We start from the raw sequence: 7,476 nt of genomic DNA, 5'->3' as shown, positions 1-7,476 counted from the left end.
TTTGAGCCAATACCTTGATGACAAGGGAATGTGCTGATATCGCATTAAACTGATGTGGCAGCAATTCAAAGGACTAAGCACATGATTATTCAAATTAAAAAATAAAAAGGATAAAAGATGTGGATTTTCTGGATTTTCTGAAAAATTTCCACCAGAATATTTACCTGGTGGAACCATAATACAGATTTGGGTTAAGGGGATTTTTAATAGATAAATAATCCTTTATAGAGATTTGAGAAAGTATGTGAACATGAGAAAAGCTTGGTAATTTAAGATTTACTTTTATAAAACCAGGTGGACAAAGATTAAATTATGCTTGCATTTTGAACATTATAAATATAAAAACACAAAACCTCCCATGTTAAATACTGCTCTCCCATGCCTGACCTGGATTTAGATACTGAGTATTTCCCATTTTATAGAAAGAAACTTTCTAAGTATTAACAACACTTAAAGTATATACTATTATTCCTCACCAAAATCTTCATAAAGTTTAAAAGGGTGATATTAAAAGTAGTTTTTTTCTTAAGTATGCTAAAACATGTGGGTTTGGATTAACCTTCAGATTTTCAAGGCATGTAAGATAAACAAATAGAGTATCCAAGAATATGTTTTAACACGTTTAGGACAAGTTTGTTTACAGTACTGACAGAAATACCTTTGACTTTTGGACAGTGAAAAAGATACTCTAAGCTAACATAAAAGGTGTTTTGGATCAAGTTACTTCGTAGTACAAATAATACATTGTATCAATGAATTTTTAAGCCAAATTTTTAAGATCACTCAGAAGACACTTGCATTTTATAACTGTCAAACAATGCATTTATGTAATAGAAGACACAAAAAAATTTAGAAATAAAAAAATCTCACACTATATTTCAAGTACCAAAATAAGAAATTATCAATGTTGCTCAGAAACACATCTAACTTTTACTCTGAAATTCATTTTAACCGCTTGACATACAATAGAATATTTGAAAATAGTATAGCTAAACTGTTTAACAGTATTTATAGAGTGTTACTTTCCCGGGTAGACATGTTTCACACAACACAACAGTTTTCAATTAATGCTGAGAATTCATTTGATCATTTTAATCATAATTTATGATTCACTGATTAATGAATAATTTATTCAATAATTTAGATGCCCTAAGAACCACTGAAAGGAATAATCTGATAGTTGCTCACGGTACAATCCTGCCCATTAGTAATACTAAGCCAAGAATTCGATAGCTATACCACTCTGCTGAATTACATGTTTCCACCTGTGTGATTTTAGTCAACAAAAAATCAATACACAATGTCATGCTTTTTCCTTCTTTTTTTTTTTTAACAAGCAGCTCATTGATTTTGGAGGTTGATTAGTACAATACAGAGAACACAGGGAGAAAGTATAAAATGGCACTTAACACTAATGCCGATATTTATCTCATTATGGTTATAAGGATATTATTAATATTTGTGTTATTTGTGTTTCTTTAGAACACAAATCAAAGCCATCAACTTGAACTTGAGGTATATACACAACACACACACAACCTTAAGCAAAATACTTTTTATAAGTAACGTTACATTTTAAAGTATTGGAAACTGAGTATCTGTGATTTGTATTTTGACTTAATGGAACAAGAAGAAAACAACATTCAACTAGGGAGGGTTATACTGATAATAAAGCTCTTAAAATTCAAAATGTCTTCCTCTCCCTTTATGTCTCCCACAGGCTACACAATGTCCTGAGAGGATTCATTATGAGAAAAATGTCAATCACAGCTTTAAAACTTACTTTGGAAAAAACTAATGAGAAAGCAAATTGCAAGGTAAGACTTCATCTTTGTTTTCAAACAAGTGGTCTTAATTTTTCTTCTTATAGAAAAAGTTTAAATCAGTTTATTATAAATATATCTAAACCATTAATTTTTGCAGCTTTCAGGTAAAGTCCAGCACTTCATTTATACAAAGTCTATGGGAAGAGGTCAGTAGAAATCATCTAATCTTAAGTTGTGACATCATCCATTCAAGTCCTTGGAACAATCCCTCACCAGTTAGAGCACAGCATACCTGGATATGCCACTGGTGATCTTTAATAGAAGTTAGCTTCAAAAACTGGGAGATTTCTGCTACAGTCAGGCATTCTTTAACATCTTCTTTATTAGCAAAAATCAGCAATCCAGCTTTTCTTACATCCTCATGTGCTAACATTTTATAGAGTTCTCTAGTTAGAGAAATCCTCTCTCTTTCTGTACTGTCCGCAACAACTATTACAAACTCTGTGTTAGTATAATAAGTGTTCCAGGAAGAACGAAGAGATTCTTGGCCACCAATATCCCATATTAGAAAACGTGTTATTATTAATCACTATCTCTTTTATGTTACTTCCTATTGCAGGAGATGTGTGTACAATTTCATTCATAGAAAATTGGTAAAGGGGGGAAGGAGGAAGATGGCACTGTAGGACCAACTCAGGATTGCAGCTCCCAGTTAATCTGCAGAGGGTGAGTGGATACCACATTTCCATACGGATCTTTATTGTCTACAGGCTAGATTCCCAGGTGTAAGACCCCACGGGCCACCAGCGCGGGAGTTTGGGCTGAGGCCACAGCACAGCAACACTCCATACAAAATACACTGGTTTGGTTGCCTTGTTAAACTGGCAATTGGAGATTTCGGAAGGGAGATTAGCACATTAATCTGATTAAACGGGACTTAAACAGAAAGCCAGTCCAGGAGATTCCCAGGCAGCAACGTGGTTTGAGCCGGCACAGTGGGTCACTGCACAGAAAATCACACAGATCCCAGTGCCCTTGCAGCAGGTGATGGAATGCCTGGGAGACAGTCAACTGTTCAACTTAAAAAAAAAGGGGGGGCGGGGGCTCTGAGGCAGGGAGCCAGGTGATCAGGCTCGGAGGGTCCCACCCCCACAATAACAAACAAAACAGCAATTGGAAATGTTCGGGGTTGAGAGTTTCACAGCAAGCACAGCTGAACCCAGGACAGTGCAGCTCAGTGGAGGAGGGGCATCCGCCACTACTGAGGCACGTGACCCCTACAGAGGTATGCTGCCATTGCTGATGCAGCTTGCCATTGCTGAGGCAACCCGCCATAAGAGAGAGAGTCCGCCAAACCACACCCATATAAACAGGGCTACAGGGAATTACATAGCAGCAGGGTAGAGCCCACAACAGCAGGGCAGAGTCCAAGGCAGCAGGGTAGAGCCCACGGCAGCTCATGATAGCCACTACAGGCAGGCAGTGACTAAACTGCCTCCTTGCTGGGCAGGAAAGTGCAACAGACACTCATAAATAAAGCCCTAACTCCCCGGGACAGAGCACCTACAGGAAAAAAAAGGGGGCTTTATGAGTTCTGCTGCAGCAGACTTAAACATACCTGCCTAGCAGCCCTGAATGAACAATGGAGCTCACAGCTCAGCACTAGAGCTCCTATAAAGTACAGACTGTCTCCTCAAGCAGCTTCCTGACCCCCGTATATCCAAAGAGTCGCCTCACAAAAGACTGATCAGACTGACAATTGGTGGGCATCATTCTGGGACAAAGATAGCAGAAGAAGAATCAGGTAGCAACCCTCACGGTTCTGCAGCTGCTGCAGGAGTTCCCCAGGCAAGCAGGGCCTGGAGTGCACCCCAGCAGGCCTACAGCAGTGGGGCCAGATTCTTAGAAGGAAAACTAAGAAACAGAAATACATCATCATCAACAATCTGGACATCCACTCAGAGACCCTATCGGAAAATCAGCAACCACTCAGAAGACAGGTGGATAAATCCACAAAGATGGGAAGAAACCAGCGCAAAAAGGAGGAAAACACCCGAAACCAGAACACCTCGCCTCCTACAAAGGACCAAAACTCCTCACCAGCAAGGGAACAAAACTGGATGGAGAATGAGTGTGATGAAATGACAGAATCAGAATTCAGAAGGCGGGTAATGAGAAACTTCTGTGAGCTAAAAGAACATGTTCTAAATCAACTCAAAGAAACTAAGACCCTTGAAAAAAGATATGAGGAAATGATATCAAGAATGGACAACTTAGAGATGAATATGAATGAATTGAAGGCGCTGAAAAACAAAACATGAGAACTTCACAAAGCACGCACAAGTTTCAACAGCTGAATTGACCAAGCAGAAGAAAGAATATCAGAAGTTGAAGATCAACTCAATGAAATAAAGTGAGAAGCCAAGATTAGAGAAAAAAAACGCAAAAAGGAATGAACAAAGTCTCAAAGAAATGTGGGACTATGTGAAGAGACCTAACCTATGTGTGATAGGTGTACCAGAATGTGACGAAGAGAATGAATCCAAGCTGGAAAATACTCTTCAGGATATTATCCAGCAAAACTTCCCCAACCTAGCAAGGCAGGCCAATATTCAAGTCCAGGAAATACAGAGAACACCACAAAGATATTCCGCAAGAAGAGCAACCCCAAGGCACATAATCATCAGATTCACCAGGATTGAAATGAAGAAGAAAATGATAAGGGCAGGCAGAAAGAAAGGTTGGGTCACCCACAAAGGGAAGCCCATCAGACTCACAGCAGATCTCTCGGCAGAAACTCTACAAGCCAGAAGAGAGTGGGGGCCAATATTCAACATCCTTAAAGAAAAGAACTTTCAACCCAGAATTTCATATCCAGCCAAACTGAGCTTCATAAGTGAAGAAAAAATACAATCCTTTGTGAACAAGCAAGTACTCCGAGATTTTGTCACCACCAGGCCTGCTTTACAAGAGCTCCTAAAAGAGGCACTACACATAGAAAGGAATAACCAGTACCAGCCATTCCAAAAACATACCACATGCTAAAGAGCATCAACAAAATGAAGAATCTGCATCAACTAATGGGCAAAACAGCCAGCTAGCATCAAAATGGCAGTATCAAATTCACACATAAAAATATTAACCCTAAATGTAAATGGGCTAAATGCCATTTACAATCAAAAGACAAATCAAAAGACACAGACTGGCAAACTGGATAAAAGGCCAAAACCCATCAGTGTGCTGGATCCAGGAAACACATCTCACATGTAAGGATACACAAAGGCTCAAAATAAAGGGATGGAGGAAGATTTACCAAGCAAATGGAGAGCAAAAAAAAGCAGGAGTTGCAATTCTCGTCTCTGATAAAATAGACTTTAAAGCAGCAAAGATCAAAAGAGACAAAGAGAAACATTACATAATGGTAAAAGGATCGATACAACAAGAAGAGCTAACGATCCTGAATATATATGGACCCAATACAGGAGCACCCAGATATATAAGGCAAGTACTTAATGACTTACAAAGAGACTTAGACTCCCACACAATAATAGTGGGAGACTTTAACACTCCACTGTCAATATTAGACAGATCAACTAGACAGAAAATTAACAAGGATATCCAGGGCTTGAACTCAGACCTGGAACAAGCAAACCTAATAGACATTTACAGATCTCTCCACCCCAAATCCACAGAATATACATTCTTCTCAGCACCACATCACACCTACTCTAAAATTGACCACATAATTGGAAGTAAAGCACTCCTCAGCAAATGCAAAACAACTGAATCGTAACAAATCTCTCAGCCCATAGTGCAATCAAGTTAGAACTCAGAATTCAGAAACTAACTCAGAACCGCACAGCTTCATGGAAACGGCTCTTGAATGTTGACTGGATAAACAATGAAATGAAGGCAGAAATAAAGAAGTACTTCGAAACCAACGAGAACGAAGACACAACATACCAGAATCTCTGGGACACATTTAAAGCCATCCCCAGAGGAAAATATATGGCAATAAGTGTGCCCACATGAGAAGAGTGTAGAGATCCAAAATTGACACCTATCATCAAAAGAGAAAGAACTAGAGGAGCAAGATCAAGAAAACTCAAAACCTAGCAGAAGACAAGAAATAACAAGATCAGAGCAGAACTGAAGGAGATAGAGACACAAAAAACCCTTCAAAAAATCAATAAATCCAAGAGCTGGTTTTTTGAAAAGATCAACAAAATAGACAGACCAATAGCCAGACTGGTAAAAAAGAAAAGAGAGAATAACCAAATAGATGCAATAAAAAACAATAAAGGGGAAATCATCACAGATCCCACAGAAATTCAAACCATCATCAGACACTATTACAAACAACTCTATGCACATAAACTAGTAAACCTGGAAGAAATGGATCAATTCCTGGACACCTGTGTCCTCCCAACCCTAAACCACGAGGAAGCCAAAACTATGAATAGACCAATAACAAGGTCTGAAGTCGAGGCAGCAATTAAGAGCCTACCACACAAAAAAAGCCCAGGCCCAGATGGGTTCACAGCAGAATTCTACCAGACACACAAAGAAGAGCTGGTACCATTCCTTCTGAAACTATTCCAAATAATCCAAAAAGAGGGAATCCTTCCCAAATCATTTTATGAGACCAACATCATCCTGATACCAAAACCCAGCAGACACTCAACAAGAAAAGAAAACTTCAGGCCAATATCCATGATGAACATAGACACAAAAATCTTCAATAAAATACTGGCAAGCCTATTGCAACAGCACATCAAATAGCTTATCCACCATGATCAAGTTGGATTCATCCCGGGGATGCAAGGCTGGTTCAACATACGCAAGTCTATAAACGTAATTCACCACATAAACAGAACCAAAAACAAAAACCACATGATTATCTCAATTGATGCAGAGAAGGCATTTGACAAAATTCAACAGCCCTTTATGCTAAAAACCCTCAATAAACTCGGTATCGATGGAACGTATCTCAAAGTAATAAAAGCTATTTATCAGAGAGATTCAAATCAAAACCACATTGAGATACCATCTCACGCCAGTTAGAATGGCGATCATTAAAAAATCTGGAGACAACAGATGCTGGAGAGGATGTGGAGAAAAAGGAACACTTTTACACTGTTGGTGGGAGTGTAAATTAGTTCAACCATTGTGGAAGACAGTGTGGCGATTCCTCAAGGCCTTAGAAATAGAAATTCCATTTGACCCAGCAATCCCATTACTGGGTATATATCCAAAAGACTATAAATTGTTCTACTATAAGGACACATGTACACGAATGTTCATTGCAGCACTGTTTACAATAGCAAAGACCTGGAATCAACCCAAATGCCCATTGATAACAGACTGGATTGGAAAAATGTGGCACATATACACCATGGAATATTATGCAGCAATCAGAAATGATGAGTTCATGTCGTTTGTAGGGACATGGATGAATCTGGAGAACGTCATCCTCAGCAAACTGACACAAGAACAGAAATGAAACACCGCATATTCTCACTCATAGGTGGGTGATGAAAAATGAGAACACATGGACACAGAAAGGGGAGTACTAAACACTGGGGTCTATTGGGGGAAAAAGGGGAGGGCCAGTGGGAGGGGGAGGTGGGGAGGGATAGCCTGGGGAGAAATACCATATGTGGGTGAAGGGGAGAAGGAAAGAAAAGCACACTGACATGTCTGTTCCTAC

The 7,476-nt window shown here is 39.2% G+C and overlaps 1 pseudogene; it reads right to left on the bottom strand.

Moving 5' to 3' along the window:
• Positions 1–918: 918 nt before the first annotated feature.
• On the bottom strand, positions 919–5,213 carry LOC128929579 (ADP-ribosylation factor-like protein 5A pseudogene; annotated as a pseudogene).
• Positions 5,214–7,476: the final 2,263 nt, after the last annotated feature.

This window comes from Callithrix jacchus, chromosome 14, assembly GCF_049354715.1.
Source record: "Callithrix jacchus isolate 240 chromosome 14, calJac240_pri, whole genome shotgun sequence".
In the NCBI taxonomy this organism is placed as follows: domain Eukaryota; kingdom Metazoa; phylum Chordata; class Mammalia; order Primates; family Cebidae; genus Callithrix; species Callithrix jacchus.
The sequence above is the reverse complement of the archived record's forward strand: the minus strand, read 5'-3'. Positions and strand labels throughout refer to the sequence as shown.